The 26407-nt window shown below is 36.7% G+C and overlaps 2 long non-coding RNA genes across 2 annotated transcripts in view; one reads left to right on the forward strand and one right to left on the reverse strand.

Moving 5' to 3' along the window:
• The window catches only part of LOC135971959 (uncharacterized), a 173194-nt gene that overhangs the window by 141786 nt on the left and 5001 nt on the right, over positions 1-26407 (forward strand). The gene's annotated exons all lie outside the window — the stretch shown is intronic.
• Positions 1-26407, reverse strand: part of LOC135971960 (uncharacterized) — a 62723-nt gene that overhangs the window by 16090 nt on the left and 20226 nt on the right. The window contains exon 2 of the long non-coding RNA XR_010588406.2: positions 14408-14498. This is a non-coding gene — a long non-coding RNA (uncharacterized lncRNA). The remainder of the gene's footprint in view (positions 1-14407; positions 14499-26407) is intronic.

A 26407-nucleotide genomic window follows, 5' to 3' on the forward strand; every position in this document is an offset into this window, starting at 1 on the left:
CAGCAGTGGGATTGCTGGGTCATATGGCAGTTCTGTTTTTAGTTTTTTGAGGAAGCTCTGTATTGTTTTCCATAATGGCTGTATGTAGTGAATCATTTATTAATTGTTATTAATTGTAGTATTGATACTCTTATTTTAATGGTATTTATTACATAGCCATTATATTCTATATATAATAATTCTAATATCTACAGTATTTGAGAGAGTTACTCTTTCAGTGATTTCTGATCACTTTTAGTATCTTATTTACTCTTGTATTTTATCTTTTTTTGTGAGCATATATATTTTTATACATTTTGCAGGGATTTTGTTGAAGCCTGGGATTTAGGGTAGGTTCCTTAATAGATGGTTTGCATTTACTTCTGTTGGGAACATGGTGAACTCCCATTCCAGCCTTAAAGAAATTTCTCAGCTTCAAATTAATGGGATCATAGAGGTAGAAAAAATTCTGGCTCCATACATACATGAAGAACAGATTGTTATGTATTCTAAAAGAACATTTTTTCTTCAATTTGGGGTCAAGGCTTAGACCCGCATTGTTTTTCCTGTTTTACTTTTAGGAGGAAAGATTTTCTTTCTAGCTCAGATGTTCCCTGTAGGTGTACTGTTTTTTTCTTTAGGGGGATCTGTGTACCTGAAAGAGGAGGAGGTCTCCAATCTAACTTTCTCTTTCAATGGGCTCTAGGTTTTGTTTAAAAATTGAGATGAGAGCGTCCAATTCAACTTTCTATAATGATGGAAACGTTCTGTATTTGTGTTGTTCAACATGATATCCATCAGCCACTGTGATTATTGAACACTTGAAATGTGGCTTATGTAATTGAGAAATTAAATTTTTAATTATTTTTAAAAATTTAAATAGTCACAGGTGGCAAGTAGCTACTGTATCGAACAGTGCAGCTCTGGACTATCAGGGATCAGCCATTGTCCCAGGACAGGCATTGTTTTCAGTATTCTCTTACCTTTGGAGATTAATGTTTTTGCTTTAACTTTTTGGTTTCTATGATTTTTTAAAAAACTTCTCAAACTATTAAAATATCTAAAAATGTATTTTTAAAGCAATTTTAGCTGTTCTCTGCTGGGAAAGTTTTTTTTTCAAGGTATGTAGTTTGCTGTGTTGCTGGGAATAGAAGTTGTAGATGATATATAAGCAGATTCTTGAATGGGACGAGGAAGGAATTCACGCAAAAATGAGATACAGGGGAGAAAAAAATGCAGGGTCCCTGGGGGAAGGAATATCTTTGAATATTTAAGAACTATCAATACCACAAGTGTAACTAGTATGGAGTACCAAGGGGGAAAAATAGTAGAAGATATAATGTCAGAGAGGCAGGCTAGAGATAGGTCTTTTTAGAGTATTATAGAGCATGGAAAGCAATCTGGATTTTTATTTCAACTATGGTGGGAAACCATTAGTAGTTTGAATGTGGGTGGGTAGTGTGATGTGATTTATGTTTTCCAAAGATTACTAGGATAGTTCCAAGGAATATAGGTAGCAAGATCAGTAGTTTAAGTGGGAGATGATGAACACTATACGGATTACCATCTCTGTTCTTAAAACACACAAAAAGCACCACATACCATGGCGCATTGATATCAATAGCATGCCTTTTATTACCAACATTGTTCATGCCACAATGCCCTTATCTCTACACCTGCTCCAAGGCAGGCCACTTGGAAGATGAATTCATGCAATGAGGGATTTTAAAGCCATAATTTTACTTCTGCAAACTCTGCTTCCATTAATTATTTTCAACAAGATGTATTTTAGTAAATTCCAAAGTCTTCTTGTTTAAGGTAATTTCTCATTCTGTTCCACAAATTACCTGGAATATATCATTGAATTAAATAGAATATCTGAGAGGAAAGGCTGTTTATGGGCAGGACATCATTTATTGAACATAAGTGCCATTATTCATCATTATGCTCATTACAGTACAAAGGATTTACCTGCTTTTGACATCTGGCCTTTTAAAGTCACCCAATTGTGGCTGCCTGTGAAAGGTTAAGAAGAAGTACAGTCCATTTCTCTAATGATAGAGCTGTAGAAGCTAATGGCAGCATAAACCATTCTAGACAACTAGGAACAACTTGAGTAGTACTTTTAATTACTTTTAGAGGAAAACCTGAAAACCTATCAAGAAAGAAAAATGGAAGTTTACTTTATAATGAAAAAGCTTTTACTTCTTGTTATTACTACCACGGATGAGGGGAGAAAAAAGGAAGCATATCTTAATATGAATGGAATTTAGTTTGTGTGTGTGTGTGTGTTCATGGGTAATTTACCCTAAAGAGCCCCTGAGTAGTAGAAAACTTGTAGGAAGAAGAAGTAGTTGGAGTCAAGTATGAGCTCCCATTCTGGCTGAATAATTTGTTGAGTGGCCTTAGGCAAGTCAGTTTTCCTCTTTGGCTTCATGTTCTAATATTCCACAGTTTTGCAACCTCTTTTCCCTTAAAGAAGGTAGTCAATTTCTACTGGAGAAGTGTCTCACTTGTAAATAACTGCTTGACAGCTGTGATGTCTGCCTCTGCACCTGTGATCCACAGAGGCACTGACTTCAAAATTTTCTGTCTGCTGCTCATGCTGTATGTGTCATAAGCTTTAGTAATAATTTTGGATAATGAAGGTGGCACTGATAATGAAATTGAAAATGCACAAACTTGATATTTGTTGTATTTTAAATCTCTTTTATTAGGAAGTCTTCTAAAAAGCCTTAAGAGATATTGCTACTGTGAGCATAACCTACTTACAATACCCAATCAATGTCTTTTGCCCCTAATTTTTATTAGTGGTTGTATTAGTCAGGTTTCTCTAGGGGGACAGAATATATTTTATATATATAAAATGAGTTTATTAAGTATTAACTCACATGATCATAAGGTCCCACAATAGGCTGTCTGCAAGCTGAGGAGCAAGGAGAGTGAGTCTGAGTCCCAAAACTGAAGAACTTGGAGTCTGATGTTCAAGGGCAGGAAGCATCCAGCATGGGAGAAAGATGTAGGCTCAGAGGCTAGGCCAGTTTAATCTTTTCATGTTTTTCTGCCTGCTTTATCTTCTAGCTGTGCTGGCAGCTGATTAGATGGTGCCCACCTAGATTACAACTGGGTCTACCTTTCCCAGCCCACTGACTCAAATGTTTATCTCCTTTGGCAACGTCCTTACAGACACACCCAGGAACAATACTTTGCATCCTTCAATCCAGTTAAGCTGACCCTCAGTATTAACCATCACAGTGGTACACTCCCTGCCGAGCACTCTCTGTAAAGAAAGGACAGGATGAGGATTAACCATTAGACATTTAATTTTGGTGGTGTTTTAAATTTTCTATTTATACTTTAGAAGTAAGTTTCTAAGATTGCTTATCTAGGATTAATAAGAGGTAAGAGTAAGAAGATATGATTATGAGGAGGCATGGATAAGAGAGAGGGTAGCCAGTATCAGTGGGGTGGTTGGAAAAAGGATAAGAGTAAGAATGCAAGTATGAGGAAGGGAGATAGGGCAGGATTTATTCTATTTACCCAGTAATTATGCTTATAATAGAGGCCCCTTATCAACTCATTTATTTATTTATTTATTTAACAAATACTTGTTAATTGATGTTATGCTAGGTGCCAGGGAATAAAATGCAAATAGGATATCATCAAATAGTGAAGAGAGATCTTCACAGACTTATAGAAGAGATACAAAATTATTTGGGAGTCTAGAGAGAAAAGAAAGTTGTTATTCTTAAGTAGGTCAGGAAAGTCTCCAGGAAAGAGATATTGAATGGGTAGGAGTTTTTTCATTTGACAACAAATACTTAATGAGCACCTATTATGTGGCAGACTTTATTCTTGCTCTTGAGAATACAGCATTAAACAACACAAAGTCCTTATTTTTGAGGAGCTTTCATTCTGGAAGGGGAAGACAAGAAAGTTACATGCAGTGTTTCTTTTTTTCTTTGTAAGTATTATAGAAAGAAGAGTAACAAGGTAGAAAATAATGGATGGTGCTATTTTATTAGGGTGGATGAGGATGGCTTTACAAAGAAGATAACATTTGAGCAGAAACACAAAGGGAGGAAGGAGTAGAGCATGCAGATATCTAGGGTGGGCGCACTGCAGGCAGAGGCGAAAACAAGCACAAAGGCCCTGAAATGGGAGCAGCTTGACATGTTTGAGGTACGACAAGGAGGCCAGTGTGGCTGGAGCACAGCATGCAAGGGAAGAACAATAAAATATGAGATCATAGAGATATCAAGGGGACCATATTCTGGAGGGTCTTGCAGCTTAGGTAAGAACTTTAGATTATACTCTGAATGAGATGGGCAATACTGGAAGGTTTTGAGTAGATGATGATTATGGTGCTGGGTATAATTAACAGATTATGTGTCCATTGGAGAGGGGGTCAAATAAGGAAGGAAGCTGGGAGGCTCTCACAACAATCCAGTTGCAGGGTGATGATGGCTCAGATCTGAGTGGTAGGAGCGGCATAATGAGAAATGGTTGGATTCTGTGTGTATTTTAAACTTGGAGCCCAAGAGATTTGCTATTGGATTGGATATATTCTGTGAGAAAAAGAGAGGAGTCAAGGATAACTCCAAGGTTTCTGACATGGAGATGAAGCAGCTATAAGATAGACGTGTGATCTTACATAATGTGGAGCAACTAACACATTGAAGGCTGCAAAAGGAGCAGGTATGGTGGGTGAGGTATGGGGAATTAATACTTATATCTTAATATGTGAAATTTTAGATGTTTATTTGTTAGGCATACAAGTGGAGATGATGAGTAGATTATTGGCCATATGAACCTGGAGCTCAGGGGAAGAATCAGAAATGCATTTGAGAATTATCTACATGTTGATAGCAATAAAGTCCTGGGACTGGATGAGATTTCCTAAGGAGTGAGTGAAGACAGAGAAGAGGCTTAAATGTGAACCCTGGATCACTCTGACATTTAACATCTGGGGTGATGAGGAAGAAACAGTAAAGGAGAGAACAGGAAGAAGTGGCTGCCAAATTAGAAAAACCAAGGTAATTCAAATGGAGAAAAGGACAGTTTTTCTAATAAATGGTGCTGGACAAACTGAATATCCATGTGGGGAAAAAATGAATCTTAGCCCTTAACTCACTCTATATACAAAATTAACTCAAAATAGACCTAAGCATCAGATCTGAAATGAGATAAAGCTTCTAGAAGAAAACAGAAGAATATATCCTTGGTATAGGCAAAGATTTCTTAGAACACAAAGTCATAAAAGAAAATAAATTGGACTTCAAAATTTCAAAACTTCTACTCTTCAAATATACTGTTAAGAAAATGAAAAGGCAAGCTACAGACTGTCAGAAATTATTTGCTGCACATATAACATTTCTTTATATATTTTGGATATAAAACCTTTGTCAGTTATAACTCAATAAGAGACAGACAACTCACTAAAAAATTTGGCAAAATTTTAGGCACTTCACAAAAGAAGATATGTGAATGACCAAGAAACACATGAAAAGATGCTCAACATCATTAATCATTAAGGATATGCAAATTAAAATAGCAATGAGCTACCACTACATACCCACTAGAATAGCTAAAATTTAAAAGATTGACATAACCAAGTATTGGTGAGAATATGGAACTCTTATACATTACTTATGGGAATGTAAAATTATACAAGTACTTTGAAAAACAATTTGGCAGTTTAGTATAAACATTCTCTTTCTGTACAGTCTAGCAAATCCACTTGTGGATATTTACCCAAAAGAAATGCATATATGTCCATAAAAAGACTGCACATGGATGATCATAGAAGCTTTATTAATAACAGCCTTGAACTGAAAACAATTCAAGGTAATTGTGGAATATTCATGCAATGTAATACTGAGCAATTAAATAAGACCAAACTACTGACATATGAAACAACATGGATAAGCTCCAAAAACATGTTGAAAGAACAAAGCCAGATGTAAAACAGTATATAGTGCACAACTGCATTTCTGGAAAATTGTAATACAGACTAAAATAATCTGTAATAACAGAAAATAATAACTGGGCTCTAGTTTTAAAATACATACAGAATCCATGCGTGTCACATTATACTGCTTTTACCACCCAGATCTGAGTCACCATCATCCTGCAACTGGATAATTATGAGAGCCTCCCAGCTTCCTCCATTATTCGCTACCCCCCAGTATACACACACAACATATGTATATGTGAATCTAGATTCTATATGCAATTATGGTCCTTAGTTTAGAACATACACAAAAATCAATTTTACGTGGGTTAAAAATTAATAGGCTATATTTTAGAGCTAAAACTTAAAACTATAGAAAAACTGAATGGATCATGAAGTGTTCTTATATATCCCCCCTTCCCCACAGTTTCCCCTGGTTTCAGCATCTTGCATTAGTGTGGTATATTTGCTATAATTAGTAAACCAATATTGATAGACTATTATTAACTAAAGTCCATAGTTTACATTAGGGTTCTCTTTGTGTTGTACAGTTCTGTGGGTTTTGACAAATGCATAATATCAGGTATCCACCATTACAATACCATACAGAATAGTTTCACTGTCCCAAACATCCTCTGTGCTTCACCTATCCATCCCTTCCATCACCCTCCAAGAATCCACACAACCATGGACCTTTTTATTGCCTCTATTGTTTTACATTTTCTAAGATGTCATGTAGTTGGAATGACAGAGTATGTAAACTTTTCAGACTGGAATCTTTCACTTTGCAGTATGCATTTGTTTCCTTGGTGTCTTTTAATGGCTTGGTAGTGCATTTATTTTTAGTGCTAAATAATGTTCCATTGTATGGATGTATCACAGTTTGGATTATTCATTTATCTATTGAGGGACATCTTAGTTGCTTTCCATTTGGAGCAATTATGAATAAAGCTGTTATAAACATTGTGTGTAGGTTTTTGTGTGGCCATACCACCAAAACACATTTTAACTCATCTGGGTTAAATACTTAGGAGCATATTGGTATTTGTATTAAGTCCATGTTTACCTTCGTCAGAAACTGCCAGATTGTGTTCTAAAGGAGCTGTGCCATTTTGCACTTTCCACCCATAATAGATGAGAGGTCCTGTTGGTCCACATTCTTGCCAGCCTTTGATATTGTTAGGTTTTTTATTTTAGTCATTCTAATCCATGTGCGGTAGTATCTCAATTTTCAATTCCCTAATGACATGTGATGCTGAACATATTTTCATATGATCGTTTGCCACCTGTATATCTTCTTTGATGAAGTGTCTGTTCAGATAGTTCTTCCATTTTTTAATTGGGTTATCTTTTTTTGTGGCTTGTCTTTTCATTCTCTTAAGAGTTTTTTTTTTTCACAGAGCAGAAAATTTTAATTTTAACGAAGTCCAACTTGACTTTTTTCTTTTATGGATTGTACCTTTGATATTCTAAAAACTCATTATCAAACCTTGGATCATTTAGATTTTCTTCTCGTGTTATCTTCTAGAAGTTAACATTTTGAATTTTAAATTTAGGTCTATGATTCATTTTGAGTTGGTTTTTGTGAAAGGTGTAAGGTCTGTGTCTTGATTTTTTTTGGGGGGGTGGATAATGCAAATGTCAGTTTTTCTAGTACCATTTGTTGAAAAGACTATCTTTTCTCTGCTGGATTGCCTCTACTCCTCTGTCAGAGGTCAGTTGACTGTATTTGTATGAGTCTATTTCTGGACTCTTTATTTTGTTCATAAGTGTAAATCAGTTTGTCTATTTTTTAAATTAATACCACATCATCTTAATAATCGTAGTTTAAAAATAAGTCTTGAAATAAGGTAGTGTCAGTTTTCTGATTGTTTTTATTCTTTGATATTGTATTGGCTCTTCTGAGTGCTTTGTTTTTCCAAATAAACTTTAGAATCAATTTGTTGATATTCACAAAACAGCTTGCTAGGAATTTGATTTGGATTGCATTGAATCTATAGATCAAGTTGGGGATAACTGACATCTTGACAATATTGATGTTTTTTTAATGCCTGAACATGAAATATCTTTCCATTTATTTAGATTTTCTTTGATGTTTTTCAGTCTTATAGTTTTCCTCATATATATTTTGTCAGATATATAGATATATATATCTATAAATATCCCAAGTAGCTGGAATTACAGGCATGTGCCATCACACCTGGCTAATTTTTGTATTTTTAGTAGAGACAGAGTTTCACCATGTTGGCCAGGCTGGTCTCGAACTCCTAACATCAGGTGGTCCACCTGCCTTGGCCTCCCACAGTGCTGGGATTACAGGCTTGAGCCACTGTGCCTGGCCAGATTTATATATTTTATCTATATATGTATATAGTTTATCTATCTAAAAATATTTTTCTCATATATATGTATATATTTTATCATGCCAGATTAATTTATATTTATATGTATATATTTTATCAGATTTACACCTAGTTATTTTGGGTGCTTTTGGTGCTAATGTGAAAGATATGCTTTGAATTTCAAATTCCAATTGTTCATTGATGGTATGTAGGAAAGTTATTGACTTTAGTATATTAACATTGTGTCATGCAATCTTGTTATTTGCCATAATTGCTTATTAGTTCCAGGAATTTGTTTTTAATTTTCCACATAGACAATCGTGTCATATGTGAACAAAGACAGTTTTATTTGTTTCTTCCCAACCTGTATGCCTTTTGTCTTCTTTTCTGGTCTTACTGCATTGGCTAGGACTTCAGTGTAATGTTGAATAGGTGTGGTGAGAAGGACATCCTAGTCTCATTCCTTATCTTAGGCAGAAAGCAACTAGTTTCCCACCATTAAGTATGATGTTAGCTGGAGGTTTTTAGTAGCTATTCTTTATCAAACTGAAAAAATTTTCTTAAATTTTTAGTTTGCTGAGAGTTTTGATCATGAATAAATGTTGGATTTTTCAGATGCTTTTTCTGCATTTATTGATATGATCATGTGATTTTTCTTCTTTAACCTGTTGGTTTTATAGATTATATTAATAAATGTTTGAACATTGAATCAGCCTCGCATACCTGCCATCTGGTTGTGATAGTTTGATTTGCTGCTATTTTGTTGGAAATTTTAACACCTGTATTCATGAGATACATTGGCACAGGATTTTTCTTTCTTGTAATATCTTCATCTGGTTTTGGTATTAAGGTGATACTGGTCTATTAGAATAAATTAAGAAGTGTTCCCTCTGCTTCTGTTTTCTGGAAGAGATTGTGAAGAATTGCTATCATTTCTTTCTTAAATGTTTGGTAGAATTCACCAGTGAGACTATCTGAGCCTGGTGCTTTTTGTTTTGGAAGGTTATTAATTGCTCATTCAATTTCTTTAATAGATTCAGGCCTATTCAGATGGTCTCTTTCTCCTTGTATGAGTTTTTATAGATCTTTTGAGGAATTAGTCCATTTTTATCCAAATATTACCACATTGTGGGCATAGAGTTGTTCAAAATAGTCTTTATTATCCTTTTATTGGCCATGGGGTCAGTAGTAATGTCTCCTCTTTCATTTCTGATATTAATAATTTATTTTTACATTTTTCTGGGTTAACCTGGCTAAGGGGATTAGATTGCTCTATTTTTGGTTTTGTTGATTTTCTTATTTCTTCCCCAATTTCAATTTTGTTAATTTCCACTCTAATTTTTATTAGTTCTTTTCTTCTGCTTGATTTAGGGTTATATCACTCTTCTTTCTCTAGTTATCTAATGTGAAGGCTTAGGTTACTGATTTTAGGTCTTTCTTCTTTTCTAATATATAAGTTCAGTATTACAAATTTCCCTCTAGACATTGTTCTTCCTGCATTCTGCACATTTTGATGAATTGTATTTTAATTTTCATTTACTTTGTAGTTTTCTTGAAACTTCTTCTTTGACCCATGTGTTATTTAAAAGTGTGTTGTTTAATCTCCAAATATTTGAGATCTAGGTATTTTTTTATTGATTTCTATTTTAATTCAATTGTGGTCTAAGAGCATACTTTGTATGATTTCTATTCTTTAAATTAGTGTTTATGTGTTTATATTTAAATATGTGTTTTATATTTAAATATGTGTTTTATGGCCCACAATGTGGTCTCTCTTGGTGAACATTCCCTGTGGGTTTGATAAGACAGTTTATTCTGCCGTGGTTGGGGAAGTGTTCTAAAAATGTCAATTAAATCCAGTTGACCGACAGTGCTGTTCAGTTAAACTATATTCTTATACTGATTTTCTGCTTGCTGGATCTGTCCATTACAGATAAAATCTCCAACTATAATTGTGGATTCATCTACTTTGCCTTATAGTTCTGTAAGTTTTGCATAATGTATTTTGGTTCTCTGAATACACATTAATGATTATTATGTCTTTTTGGAGAATTGACACTTTTATTAATATGTAACACTCTTCTTCATCCCTGATAAATTTCCTTGCCCTGATTCTGCTTTATCTGAAATCAACATAGCTTCTTTAGCTTTCTTTTGACTGGTGTTAACATGGTACATTTTTCTCTATCCCTTTACTTTTAACCTAAGTTTCTACACAAGCTGTGTATCCCGTATCCAAAATGCTTAGGACAAAAATTTTTCAGATTTCAGACTTATTTGGACTTTGGAATATTTGCATTATATTTACAGGTTGAACATTCCTAATCTGAAAATCTGAAATGCTCCAATGAGCATTTTCTTTGAGCAACATGTCAGTGCTCAAAAGACTTTGGATTTTGGCACACTTTTGATTTTGGATTTTCAAATTAGGGATGCTCAACCTGTGTCTAAAGTGGGATTATTGTTGGGTCTTGTTTTTGATCCACTCTGATAACTTCTTTTAATTGGTATATTTACATCATTTAGATCTACTATGGTCTGAATATTTATGTCCCCTCAATATTCATGTTTTGAAATCCTACCCTCCAAGATGATGGTATTAGGAATTGGGACTTTTGGAAGGTTGTTAAGTTATGAGGGTAGAGCCCTCATGAATGGTATTAGTGCCCTTATAAAGAGGCCCAAGGAAGCTTGTTCACAACTTTCACCACATGAGGACCCTGAAAGAAGGTACCATCTATGAACCAAAAAGTGTGCTCTCACCAGATATTGAATCTGCTAATGACTTGATTGTGGACTTCCCAGACTCCAGAACAGTAAGAAATAAACTTCTGTTTTATGAGCTACTCAGTTTATGGTATTTTGTTATAGCAGCCTGAAGGGACAGACATCTAAAGTGATTATTGATACAGTTGAATTAATATCTGCCACATTTTAAATTGTTTTCTATTTGTTTCACTTTTGAAAAATCTTCCCATTTTCTAACTTCTTTGATTTTAATTGAGCATTTTATATGATTCCATTTTCCCTCCTTTCTTAGAAATCAGTTAAAAAAATTTTAGGCCTTGATCTAGAGTTTTCAATATACATTTACAAATAATCTAAGTACACTATCAAATAGTAGTATGTAGCTTCATGGGAAGTGCAAATACCTTATAACAGAATCTTCCCAATTTCTTCTCATTCCTTATAACATTAGTGCATTTATTCTATTTATTGGGAAGCTATATATGTTGTTGCTATTATTATTTTGAACAATTATATATTACATAAGATATGAATAAGACAGTTAAAAAAACCAAAAAAACCTTCCTTTATACCTTAACACTCTTCCTTTCTTTATGTAAATCCAAGTTTCTCACCTATATCATTTTTCTTCTCCCTGAAGAACTTTTCACATTTCTTGCAAGGCAAGTAAATCTATTGCTGACAAATTTCATCAGTTTTTGTTTGTGTGAAAAAGCCTTTATAATTTTTTCACTTTTGAAGGATATTTTCACTGGATATAGAAATCTCTGTTGGTGGTCTTTTTCTTTCAACACTTTAAATACTTCATTCCACTCTCCTCTTGCTTGCATGGTTTCTGAAGAGAGTACCAATATAACTTTATCCTTGTTCCTCTGTAGATAAGGTATTACCCACCCACCCTCTGGCTTTTTCAAGATGTTTTGTTTTTGGTTTCCTAGTTTGGATATCATATGCCTAAATTTTGGGTATTTGTTCTCCTTGGTATTCTCTGAGCTTTCTTGATCTTTGGCTTGGTGTTTCTTATTAATTGTGGAAATTTATGATAAGTTATTACTTCTAATATTTCTTTTGCCTCTTGCTCTCATTCTTCTCCTGGTATTCCCATTATATGTATGTTGTACCTTTTGTCATATCCCACAGTTCTTGGATGTTCTGGCATAGTATCTTATTTTAATCTTATATTATTTTGTGATTAAAATATCTCTCTCCTTTCTCTTCTCTTTGGTGGGCTATATTCCCTGGGTTGTGACTTTTAGAAGAGTTTCTTAGCCTTTTTCCCCCCTATGCTTATGTGAGACTGAAACCAAGGCTGGAGTTAGCTAATTGACCTTCCATCAGGTCAGATAGAAGGGCTGCAGTAGTTTCCCTGAGAGACGGCCTTTGTTACAGAGGACAGAATGAAGACCAGAATGCTCTGGGCATATTTCAAAGTGGGTACTTTTGCCTTGTCTTTATTATTATTGCTTTATAACTGTCTTTGCTGGAAGCAAGAGGGAATTTTTCTCAGACATTCACTGTTATAATCTGGTGGGTCTCTTCGAGGGAAAACTCAAGAAATTGATTTTTCATTTCATTGTGATTTATGACTGCAATGCTCTGATGGATCTAAGAAGAATTGTTGATTTTCAAATTTTCAGCCTTCTTGTTGTGAGGACAGGAATGATGACTTGCAAACTCTTTACATGTCAGAATGGAAACCATAAGTCTTCTATGCGGATTTTAGATATAAATATAAAAGGTAAAATAATGGAATTTCTACAATATTACATACAACTATATCTTCATGATTTGAGATAGACAAGTTATTTGAAGGTAAAAAAAATGCTAAAAAATGAATACATTGGACTTTATTAAAATTAAAAAAAAACAACTTATGTTCATCAAAAGACATCAAGAGAAGCCAGGAATGGCAGCACACACCTTTAGTCCTAGCTACTCAGGAGGCTGAGGTGGGAGGATTGCTTGAGCCCAGGAATTTGAGGCTATTGTGTGCTACAATTGTACTTGTGAATAGCCACTGCACTCTAGCCTGGGCAACATAATGAGATCAGATCAAAAAAAGACATCAAAATAGTGGAAGTACAACCACAGAGTAGGTAAAGATATTCACAATACAAATAAGAACTTAATATTCAGTATTTTAAAAGATCTCCTATGTCAAAGGGCTTGTATTCAGAATATGAGAACTAAAAAAAAAAAAAAAAAAAAAAAAATGCAGGGCGCAGTGGCTCTCACCTGTAATCTCAGCACTTTGGGAGGTCGAGGCAGGCAGATCACCTGAGGTTCAGGAGTTTGAGACCAGCCTGGCCAACATGGTGAAACCCTTTCTCTACTAATGGTGGCGGGCACCTGTAATTCCAGCTACTTGGGAGGCTGAGGCAGGAGAATCACTTGAATCCAGGAGGTGGAGGTTGCAGTGAGCTGAGATGGCGCCACTGCACTCCAGCCTGGGCAACAGAGCAAGACTCTGTCTCAAATGGAAAGGAAAAAAAAAAAAAAAAAAGAAATAAAAAGAAAAAAGACAACCCAAGTTTTTAGCAGGTGCTTCCAAAAGAGGACATCTGTTTCAGTCAGCTTGGACTGCTATAGCAGCATACCATAGACTAGTTAGTCAAACAATACACATTTACTTCTCACAGCTCTGTAGGCTGGAAGTCTGAGATTAGGATTCCAGCATGATTATGTTCTTGGTGGTGGTCCTCTTTGATTTGCAGATGGCTGTCTCCTCATTGTATCCTCACATGGCAGAGAGAGAAATAATCTCTCATCTCATCTTATAAAGGCACTAACCCCATTCATGACGGTTCCACTCTCCTGACCTAATTACTCCCAAAAGTTCTATCACCTAATACTGTCACATTGGAGGTTAGGATTTCAACATATAAATTTTGGCAGGGGCACAAATATTTAGTTTATAACAATATCCAAATAGCCATTGAGTCTATGAAAACATTAGCCGTGAGGGAATCACAAATTCAAATCATAACTCTACGCATCCATCCGAATGGCAAATTTAGAAATCAAAACAATAAAAACCTATACTGTTGACACGATGTTGACACCCACAGTGTTAAGCAATAGAAACTCTCACATACTACTAATAGGAGATTATCTGTACAACTACTTTGGAACATTCTTTGGCAGTATCTATTAAAACTAAAACATGTATTCTTTGACCCCCAAAATTCACTCCTAGGTTTACACCCAACAGAAACGCATCTATATGTGCACCAGAAGACACATTCGAGAATGTCCATAGCAGTATAATTTATAATAGTAGAAACATTCAGATTCTAATAAGAGTGGAATGGATAAACAAATCTTCTTACATTTGTACATGGAATACTATATGATAAAAATAAACAAGCCAGGCATGGTGCCTCACCTGTAATTCCAGTGCCTTGGGAGGCCAAGGTGGGAAGATTGCTTGAACCCTGGAGTTTGAACAGCCTGGGCAACATGTCGAGACTCTGTCTCTACAAAAAAATACAAAAATTAGCCAGTTGTGATGGTGTATGCCTGTGGTCCCAGCTACTTGGGAAGCTGAGGTGGGATGGTCACCTGAGCCTGGGAGGTCGAGCCTGCAAGTGAGTTGAGTTGGTGCCACTGCACTCCAGCCTGGGTGACACAGTCATACCGTCTCAAAAAATAAATAGATAAATAAACTACTGCTACAATATTAAGTGAAAGGAGACAGAATCTAAATAAAATGTGTATGATTCTGTTTATGTAAAATTAAAACACAGGCACAAATAGTCAATGCCATTAGAATAGTGGTTACCTTCAAGGAGATAATAAGTGAGAGGGGACACAATGAGGGCTTCTGCTGAGTGATCTGGGTGGTAGTTACATAGAGGTGTTCACTTTGAAAAAATTAATGAAGCTGTTAACTTATGTACATTGTTACTTCAATATGAAACTTACTTTAAAAAACAGGTTATATAATACATACCCTCCAAAATTATACGGCAATATCACAAACATCCTGAAAAGATACCAAAACGTTAACAGTGAATATCAATGAGTAGTGAGATTTTCATTTTTGTGATTTTGTTGTATTTTTCAAATTTACTTCAATGAACCAAATTACTGTTGTGATTAGAAAATATCATTAGGCCGGGCGCGGTGGCTCAAGCCTGTAATCCCAGCACTTTGGGAGGCTGAGACGGGCGGATCACGAGGTCAGGAGATCGAGACCATCCTGGCTAACCCGGTGAAACCCCGTCTCTACTAAAAAATACAAAAAACTAGCCGGGCGAGGTGGTGGCCGCCTGTAGTCCCAGCTACGCGGGAGGCTGAGGCAGGAGAATGGCATAAACCCGGGAGGCGGAGCTTGCAGTGAGCTGAGATCCGGCCACTGCACTCCAGCCTGGGTGACAGAGCGAGACTCCGTCTCAAAAAAAAAAAAAAAAAAAAGATAAGAAAAGAAAATATCATTAAATATTACAGTAAAGATCACTCTAGGAACTGTGTGAAAGATGGGTTGGGGAGAGGTAAGACAAGAATGTCAGGAGGCATTGGTAACAGCCACGTGAGAGGTGATGAGGGTCTGACTGGGGTTGTGTGGTCAGGGAGGTGGTGCATTATGTTGAAATCAGGAGCACAAGAGGAGTAGAGGCCTCTCTTTCCTCTTTCTCTCTCTGGGGGAGGGGCAGGGAGCTTGGGAAGTTCAATTTTAAACATGTTAGGATTGGGTTCCCTTTTATCCAAGTAGAGATGTCTGTAAATAATTTTAATTATTATGTAAAATGTCTAATTTCAACACTACCATTTGATGACCCAATCTGAATACATTGAGTCACCAAATTAAGGAATTTTTTTTCTGTGACACCTTCCCTTCTTGGCCCCATGCATTCACAAATTAGTTTTGTATATCATATAAATGAGAAAACAGTGCCCTGATGAGTATTATATTCTCTGCTGGAGCTTTTTGTCCTTTAAGGTGAGTTTTCATGGCACAAATTACACCTCAGGAAAAAGGCACAACTTCTTGCAAGACAATGACTAAACTTTAGAAGATGAAGATTAAATGGCCAAAGAGCTATAATTACCTAATTATTAAAGATTCTAACATTCAAAACCCAAAGAATTCACTATTGAAACTCCAAGGTAGTTAAGTGACTGAGAATTATTTTTCTTCCTTAATGTATACCTAATGTAAATCAGGGAAAAGAAATCGAGATAGAAAAAAGCCTTAATAACAATTTTGAGGTTCCACAGTAAAAACTTTATCAAGAAAACCTAGTTAGATGATGATATACAAACTACTATAGGTGTATAAGTAGCTGGTTGCTACCCCAACACCCCAAGAGTTCACAAGTGGTTCTTTAACGCATACACTCTTTATTTTGTATTTATTAGAGTATATTATATATATACACATATATAATAGCTTATTTTATATACACACACTAGCCTTTAAATTATAATCATTTGTAGCATAAGAGAGTCTTAATTAGAAGGTTGTCCTTAGATGACGCAGGAGTAAATGATATAGTAATAATGGAAGACCAAATTTCAGCCCATCTGCACAATTGAGTCTGCCAGATCTTGCTAAATTTGCTTGATTGAACATTTCTTCCTCTCTTTCTCTGTGTCCTATACAGTTTCACAAAATAATCCTAAGATTTGGATGCTCCTGTGCTGTGCTGGCAGTATCTTTTAGTGGTTAGTTAAGTTTGATAATATAACCAAATTGTTGGTGAAAGGGATTTTTTTATATATATAAAATTCACATTTTATTGAGAAAAGCACAAAGTCATTTCCATTTTCTTAACCTAACAAAATGCAGCTCTCCTTTGGATTATTGTTCATTCAATAATATAGACTGGACTTTCACGTTAGCAGAAATGTTACTGCATCCAATAGATCATATCTTACTATTCTCTGTTCTTTCCAAATCATGCTCTGCATGAAACTTTTGGTTTATGGGCATTTCCCCTAATGAAAGTACCAACTTGAATGTGTTCTGTAAAATGTCACATTATCCAAAACTGGTTTTTCTAGCTTTTGTGAAGACTATATGGTCTATGGGTTCTGCCTGGTAAGTTTCTGTACATCACCGTATGTCTCTGCTCTTGGTGAGCATTGCAGACTGAGAACGGCTCTACTTTTGATGGATGTTTGTATGTTTCCTCAGTGACTGATTTTTATTAGTTTCAAAAGATAACAATATATGCATGCACACACACTGATGTTTCTGAAGGGCATTGTGATGAAAGATTAGAATGCTTTTTGCCTTCCTCCTGATCAAACGGTGTGTCTTAGAGAGCATGGGTACATTTACTTTATCACCAAAAAGAATAAAATCTGTTGACATTGTTACTTATCATCCATCTTCATTCATTCTTTTTTCTTTTTCTAATTACACTTTAAGTTCTGGGATACATGTGCAGAATGTGCAGGTTTGTTGCACCCATCAACCCGTCAGCTATATTAGGTATTTCTCCTAATGATATCTCTCCCCTAGCCCCCCACCCCTTGACAGGCCCCAGTGTGTGATGTTCCCCTCCCTGTGTCCATGTGTTCTCATTGTTCAGCTCCCACTTATGAGTGGGAACATGTGGTGTTTGGCTTTCTGTTCCTGTGTTAGTTTGCTGAGAATGATGGTTTCCAGCTTCATCCATGGCCCTGCAAAGGACATGAACTTATTCTTTTTTATTGCTGCATAGTAGTCCATGGTGTATATGTGCCACATTTTCTTTATCCAGTCTATCATTGATGGGCATTTGGGTTGGTTCCAAGTCTTTGCTATTGTGAACAATGCTGCAATAAACATATGTGTACATGTGTCTTTATAGTAGAATGATTTATAATCCTTTTGGTATAAACCCAGTAATAGGATTGCTAGGTCAAATGGTATTTCTGGTTCTAGCTCCTTGAGGAATCACCACACTGTCTCCCACAATGGTTGAACTAATTGACACTCCCACCAATGGTGTAAAAACATTCCTATTTCTCCACATCCTCTCCAGCATCTGTTGTTTTCTGATTTTTTAATGATTGCCATTCTAACTGAAGATGGTATCTCATTGTGGTTTTGATTTGCATTTCTCTAATGACCAGTGATGATGAGCTCTTTTTCATGTTTGTTGGTTGCATAAATGTCTTCTTTTGAGAGCTTTTATATCCCTAACCCACTTTTTGATAGGGTTGTTTTTTCTTGTAAATTTAAGTTCTTTGTAGATTCTGAATATTAGCCCTATGTCGGATGAATAGATTGATGATAGTTTCTTTTGCTGTGCAGAAGCTCTTTAATTAGATCCCATTTGTCAATTTTGGCTTTTGTTGCCATTGCTTTTGGTGTTTTAGTCATGAAGTCTTTGCTCATGCCTATGTCCTGAATGGTATTGCCTAGGTTTTCTTCTAGCATTTTTATGGTTTTAGGTCCTAAGTTTACATCTTTAATTCATCTTGAGTTAATTTTTGCATAAGGTGGAAGGAAGGAGTTCAGTTTCAGTTTTCTGCATATGGCTAGCCAATTTCCCCAACACCATTTATTAAATAGAGAATCCTTTCCCCATTGCTTGTTTTTGTCAGGTTTGTCAAAGATCAGATGGTTGTAGATGTATGGTATTATTTCTGAGGCCTCTGTTCTGTTCCATCGGTCTATATATCTGTTTTGGTACCAGTATGATGCTGTTTTGGTTACTGTAACCTTGTAGTATAGTTTGAAGTCAGGTAGCGTGATGCCTCCAGCTTTGTTCTTTTTGTTTAGGATTGTCTTGGCTATGTGAGCTCTTTTTTTGAAATTTAAAGTAGTTTTTTCTAATTCTGTGAAGAATGTCAATGGTAGCTTGATGGGGATAGCATCAATCTATAAATTACTTTGGGCAGTATGGCCATTTTCATGATATTGATTCTTCTTATCCATGAGCATGGAATGTTTTTCCATTCGTTTGTGTCCTGATTTCCTTGAGCAGGGGTTTGTAGCTCTCCTTGAAGAGGTCCTTCACATCCCTTGTTAGTTGAATTCCTAGGTGTTTTATTCTCTTTGTAGCAATTGTGAATGGGAGTTCACTCATGATTTGGCTTTTCTATTGGTGTATAGAAATGCTTGTAATTTTTGCACATTGATTTTGTATCCTGAGACTTTGCTGAAGTTGCTTATCAGCTTAAGGAGATTTTCGGCTGAGATGATGGGGTTTTCTAAATATACAATCATGTCATCTGCAAACAGAGACAATTTGACTTCCTCTTTTCCTATTTGAATACGCTTTATTTCTTTTTCTTGCCTGATTGCCCTGGCCAGAATTTCCAATACTACGTTGAATAGGAGTGGTGAGAGAGGGCATCCTTGTCTTGTGTCAGTTTTCAAAGGGAATGCTTCCAGTTTTTACCCATTCAGTATGATATTGGCTGTGGGTTTTTCATAAAAGCTCTTATTATTTTGAGATACATTCCATCAATACCTAGTTCATTGAGAGTTTTTAGCATGAAGGGGTATTGAATTCTATCGAAGGTCTTTTCTACATCTATTGAGATAATCATGTGATTTTTGTCATTGGTTCTATTTATGTGATGGATTACGTTTATTGATTTGCATATGTTGAACCAGCCTTGCATCCCAAGTCATGAAGCTGACTTGATCATGGAAAAGCTTTTTGATGTGCTGCTGGATTCGGTTTGCCAGGGTTTTATTGAGGATTTTTGCATCAATGTTCATCAGGGATATTGGACTGAAATTTTCGTTTTTGGTTGTGTCTCTGCCAGGTTTTGGTATCAGGGTGCTGGCCTCATAAAATGAGTTAGAAAGGATTCCCTCTTTTTCTTTTGTTTGGAATAGTTTCAGAAGGAATGGTAACAGCATCTCCTTGTTCCTCTGGTAGAATTTGGCTGTGAATCCATCTAGTCCTCGAAGTTTTTTGGTTGGTAGGATATTAATTACTGCCTCAATTTCAGAACTTGTTATTGGTCTATTCAGGGATTCAACTTCTTCCTGGTTTAGACTTGGGAGGGTGTATTTGTCCAGGAATTTATCCATTTATTACAGGTTTTCTAGTTTATTTGCATAGAGGTGTTTATAGTATTCTCTGATGGTAGTTTCTTTTTCTGTGGGATCAGTGGTGATATCCCCTTTATCATTTTTTATTGCATCTATTTGATTCTTCTTTTATTAGTGTGGTTAGTGGTCTATTTTGTTGATCTTTTCAAAAAACCAGCTCCTGGATTCTTTTTTTGAAGGGTTTTTTTGTGTCTCTATCCCCTTCAGTTCTGCTCTGATTTTATTATTTCTTGTCTTCTGCTAGCTTTTGAATTTGTTTGCTTTTGCTTCTTTAGTTCTTTTAATTGTGATGTTAGGGTGTTGATTTTAGATCTTTCCTGCTTTCTCTTGTGGGCATTTAGTGCTAAAAATTTCCCTCTAAACACTGCTTTAGCTGTGTCCCAGAGATTCTGGTACGTTGTGTCTTTGTTCTTATTGGTTTCAAATAACTTATTTATTTCTGCCTTAATTTCCTCATTTACCCAGTAGTCATTCAGGAGCAGTTTGTTCAGTTTCCATGTAGTTGTGCGGTTTTGAGTTTCTTAATCCTGAGCTCTAATTTGATTACACTGTGGTCTGAGACTCTAGTTGTTATGATTTCCATTCTTTTGCATTTGCTGAGGAGTGTTTTACTTCCAATTATGTGGTCAGTTTTAGAGTAAGTGCACTGTGGTGCTGAGAAGAATGTATGTTCTGTTGATTTGGGGTGGAGAGTTCTGTAGATGTCTGTTAGTTCTGCTTAGTCCAGAGTTGAGTTAAAGTCCTGAATATCCTTGTTAATTTTCTGTCTCATTGATCTGTCTAATATTGACAGTGTTAGTCTCCCACTATTATTGTGTGGGTGTCTAAGTCTTTTTGTAGGTTTCTCAGGACTTGCTTTATGAATCTGGGTGCTCCTGTATTGGGTGCATGTATATTTAGGATAGTTAGCTCTTCTTGTTGAATTCATCCCTTTACCATTATATAATGCTCTTCTTTGTCTCTTTTGATCTTTGTTGGTTTAAAGTCTGTTTTATCAGAGACTAGGATTGCAAGCCCTGCTTTTTTTTTTTTTTTTTTTTTTTTTTTTTTTTTTTTTTGCTTTCCATTTGCTTGGTAAACATTAGTCCATCCCTTTATTTTGAGCCTATGTGTGTCTTTGCACATGTGATGGGTCTCCTGAATACAGCACACTGATGGGTCTTGACTCTTTATCCAATTTGCCAGTCTGTGTCTTTTAGTTCGGGCATTTAGCCCATTTACATTTAAGGTTAATATTGTTATATGTGAATCTGATCCTGTCATTATGATGCTAGCTGGTTATTTTGCCCATTAATTGATGCAGTTTCTTCACAGTGTTGATGGTCTTTACAATTTGGTATGTTTTTGCAGTGGCTGGTATCTGTTGTTCCTTATCTTGTTTTGTGCTTCCTTCAGGAGCTCTTATAAGGCAGACCTGGTGGTGACAAAATCTCTCTGCATTTGCTTGTCTGTAAAGGATTTTATTTCTCCTTTATTTATGAAGCTTAGTTTGTCTGGATATGAAATTCTGGGTTGAAAATTATGTTAAGAATGTTGAATATTGGCCCCCACTCTCTTCTGGTTTGTAGGGTTTCTGCCAAGAGATCCGCTTTTAGTCTGATGGGCTTCCCTTTATGGGTAACCCGACCTTTCTCTCTGGCTGCCCTTAACATTTTTTCCTCCATTTCAACATTGGTGAATCTGCCAATTATGTGTCTTGGGACTGCTCTTCTTGAAGAGTATCTTTGTGGTGTTCTCTGTATTTCCTGAATTTGAATGTTGGCTTATCTTGCTAGGTTGGGGGAGTTCTCCTGGATAATATCCTGAAGCGTGTGTTCCAACTTGGTTTCATTCACCCCGTCACTTTCATGTACACCAATCAAATGTAGATTTGGTCTTTTCACATAGTCCCATATTTCTTGGCGGCTTTGTTCATTTCTTTTTATTTTTTCTCTAATTTTGTCTTCATGCTTTATTTCATTAAGTTGATCTTCAATCTCTGATATCTTTCTTCTACTTGATTGATTCAGCTATTGATACTTGAGTATGCTTCATGAAGTTCTCGTGCTGTGTTTTTCAGCTCCATCAGGTCATTTATGTTCTTCTCTAAACTGGTTATTCTAGTTAGCAATTCGTCTAACCTCTTTTCAAGGTTCTTAGCTTCCTTGCACTGGGTTAGAACATGCTCCTTTAGTTTGGAGGAGTTTGTTATTACCCACCTTCTGAAGCCTATTTCTGTCAATTTGTCAAACTCATTCTCTGTCTGGTTTTGTTCCCTTGCTGGTGAGGAGTTGTGATCCTTTGGAGGAGATGAGGCATTCTGGTGTTAGAAATTTTCAGACTTTTTGCGCTGGTTTTTCCTCATCTTTGTGGATTTATCTACATTTGGTCTTTGATGCTGGTGACCTTTGGATGGGGTTTTCCGTGTCTGGACGTCCTTTGTGTTGATGATGCTATTTCTTTCTATTCGTTAGTTTTCCTTCTAATAGGTCACTCTGCTGCAATTCTGCTGGAGTTTGCCTAGGTATCTCCAGTAGAGGCTGCAGAACAGTAAAGATTGCTGTCTGTTCCTTCCTCTGGAAGCTTCGTCCCAGAGGGGCATCCACCAGATGCCAGCTGGAGCTTTCCTGTATGAGGTGTCTATCGGCCCCTGCTGGGAGGTATCTCCCAGTCAGGAGACATGGGGTCAGGGACCCATTTGAGGAGGCAGTCTGACCCTTAGCAGAACTTCTACACTGTGCTGGAAGATCTGCTGCTTTCTTCAGAGCCATCAGGCAGGGGCATTTAAGTACGCTGAAGCTGTACCCACAGATGCCCCTTCCCCCAGGTGCTCTGTCCCAGGGTTATGAGGGTTTTATCTATAAGCCCCTGATTTGGGCTGCTGCCTTTCTTTCAGCGATGCCCTGCCCAGAGAGGAGGAATCGAGAGGGAGTCTCACTAAAGCAGCTTTGCAGAGCTGCGGTGGGCCTCTCCAAGTTCGAACTTCCTGGCAGCTTTGTTTACACTGTGAGGGTAAAACCGCCTACTCACACCTCAGTAATGGCAGATGCCCCTCCCCCAACCAAGCTCGAGTGTCCCAGGTCAACTTCAGACTGCTGTGCTGGCAATGAGAGTTTCAAGCCAATGGATCTTAACTTGCTGGGCTCTGTGGGGGTGGTATCCGCTGAGCGAGGCCACTTGGCTCCCTGGCTTCAGCCCCCTTTGCAGGGGAGTGAACAGTTCTCTCACTGACATTCCAGGTGCCACTGGGGTATGGAAAACAAATAAACAAACAAACAACCCTGCAGCTAGCTCAGTGTCTGCCCAAGTGGCCGCCCGGTTTTGCACTTGAAACCTAGGTCCCTTGTGGTGTAGGTACCGGAGGGAATCTCCTGGTCTACGGGTTGGAAAGACTGTGGAAAAGCATAGTCTCTGGGTCAAAGTGCACCGTTCCTCATGGCACAGTCCCTCAGAGCTTCCCTTGGCTAGGGGAGGGAGTTCCCTGACCCCATGCGCTTCCTGGGTGAGGCAATGCCCCACCCTGCTTCGGCTCGCCCTCCGTGGGCTACACCCACTGTCTAACCAGTCCCAATGAGATTAACTGGGTACCTCAGATGGAAATGCAGAAATCGCCTGCCTTTTGCATTAATCTCGCTGGGAGCTGTAGACTGGAGCTGTTTCCATGCGGCCATCTTGCCTGCCTTCTGGAATTTATGTTTTGAGAGAGTCAATCCTTGATAGATTACCTTGTACTTTCGTGGAGAGGATGTTATCATTGTCCCTGATTTAGGGGAAAATGCTAAGAAAATAAGTGATTTTCAAAATCTTGCCATGATGCCATCAGTAATGGAGTTTGGACTAGTACTGGGAACCTCTAGGTATTGACTTGAGACCGCATGCTTATAGGATGTCAGTTCTCTTCAACAGAAGTGTTTTTAAGCTTTCCAAAATTTCCATAAAAATAAAAATGGATGGCAATTTTTTCTTTTTGAAGAAAATTTTAGCTATCTTTACATAATAGCTGCTTAAGAACTGAAAAATAAAGCAAGACTACTTGTCTCATGTTTTGTTGTATAAATTGAGTGAGATAGACAACAAAAATAGCCAGCCTAGGTGGTGCACACCTACATAGAAGGCTGAGGCAGGAGGATCACTTGAGCCTAGGAGTCTGAAGCCAGCTGGGTCAATATAGTGAGAGTCCATCTCTAAAAATAATAATAAACTTAAAAAAATTTGAAAAGAATAAAATAAGCATAAATGGGGAGAAATTAAAAGGAGACACTAAAAAATATGTCACTGCTCCCACATCTTCTCTGCACTCCCCCAAGGTGCAATTTTTTACTTCTTTTCACCTTTATTTCCTATGGAATCCCAGCCGTAACAATGGAAATTGAAAAAAGCAACTAGACACCATGGAGGAAAAAAAAGAACAAATAAGTACATTAAGGAACTAAAGAAAGGAAGGAGAGAGGGAGGGAGGAAGAAAGGAAGGAAGGAAAATATAAAAGAAAATCTGGATGTAGACTGTAAGTGGACTAACTTCCAGAGGTCAGGGCCACATGGGCTGAAAACATGTTTAGAACCCGATTTTACAGGAATTCTGCAAGTATCTAGAAGGGCTTTTGCCAGAAAACTGTTAAGCTTAACTAACATTCTATTGTGAATGTTTCGTGATATAAGGTAATTTTAGTCCTGTATTCAAGGTCAAGAAATGTTTCTTTTTAAAATAAAGGGCACGAACCCTCCTTTGTCAAGCTCATTAACAGAAAATGATATCTTTATTATTTGTCAGGGGATTTCCAATCAATTATCATCTGATGCAAAAATAATCCCAGGAGGTAAGATTAAGTATTGTTTAAATCATGGAACCAAGACCTATAGTCAGACATGACCTCAATAATGCAAATGCGTTTGTGAATAGCTGGGAAGACAAATTCATTTATAACAACAGACGGTGTCAGGAGAAGATTAAAATATATATGCACCACATAGATGAAATAATTGTAATCAGGACAGCAGAATTACCACAATTGGAGAATTTCACTGAATAGCTGAATTTCATGTATAACACAATCAAATTTTCTGCCTCATTCAGTCTCACCAGTGTTCATTTCCTGGATGTTCTGACTAATTTAAACTATGGTTAATTGAATACTGAAATATTCAGGAAACAATGACAAGAACAATATGCTATGGAAAATTTCCACCTGTACTCTCAAGACTTAGAAGCCATATGGATAGAATGAAATAGGTGAGATGAATCATATTTCACTAAACGTTTGCCACAAAATTAGTTTTTGCTTAGGAGGATATAAAGGAAGGGGCTATAAAATGCTAAGGTTAAAGCATTTGTTGAAAGAAGGTAATATAAATAGATATAAATTTAAGTGTTTGCTGGTAGAAAAGATTTCAAGCAATTTCAAAGTTGTAATCCTTGCATTTATGTGTTATTTTCTTATAAAGGAAATTTGCCTGTTCAACTGCACTTTAAAAACCAGTCATTCTTTTCATCATGCTAAATTAGAAAATTTTCCAGGAAAACATCTTAAGTGTATTAAAGTTAGAACTATTTTTTAAATATAAAACAACCATCCATACTTGAACATTTACAGATTCTCAGTTTTCATATATAGACAGATGATTTGAAAACACTGGATACTACAATCTATACATTTCCCCACTGACCTCCACATCCCCATTCCTTTACATTGTAGTTCTGCATTGCTGCCAGGAGACATCAGAACCATTTTTACAATATAAATACACTGGAAGGAAGAGATTCCTGTAGAACATTAACAGAGAATGATATCTTTATTAATATATCTTTGCTAGATATATATTTGTAACAATGTAATATATCTTTGTAACAGTGATATCTTTGTTAATTCCTACTACTTAAGTTAATGTCATAGGACACTTAATTTTTCCAGGCAGTGTCATATCTTTGACCAAAAGGGATGAAAATATCAAATGTTAGACCTGGAAGTAACCTTGGGGTATCCAGGGGAATAACCTCATTATGCAAATAAAGAGCCGCAGCGGTCCACTGACTTCTTCTCACAGCTGATGAGTGAATATTCTCCAGGATTCCATCATTCTCGGCCCATCTCTCCCATCCCAAGTCATTTTTGCTCTCTCCCCGCAGGCAGTCAGAAGACTAGAAGTGAAGGGGTGAGCAGTAGATAGAGCAGTTTATAAGACGATGTTAAGACCATGATGAAAAGACATTAGAGGAAGCAGTAAAAAAGCAATATGTGACTCTTAGAGCAGGTAAGTGTGCTTGCCCCATCAAGCCACGCATAGCTGTCCCTCCCCTAAGGTTAGGACCTGGCTATATGTTTGTCTGATATTCTTTCTACCTCTATGGCCTCTCTGGTGATTTAAAGGCACATTCTCTCTCCATCTCTGTCCCTTTCTCTATGA

The sequence above is a fragment of the Macaca fascicularis genome, chromosome 7 (genome assembly GCF_037993035.2).
Source record: "Macaca fascicularis isolate 582-1 chromosome 7, T2T-MFA8v1.1".
Taxonomy (NCBI): domain Eukaryota; kingdom Metazoa; phylum Chordata; class Mammalia; order Primates; family Cercopithecidae; genus Macaca; species Macaca fascicularis.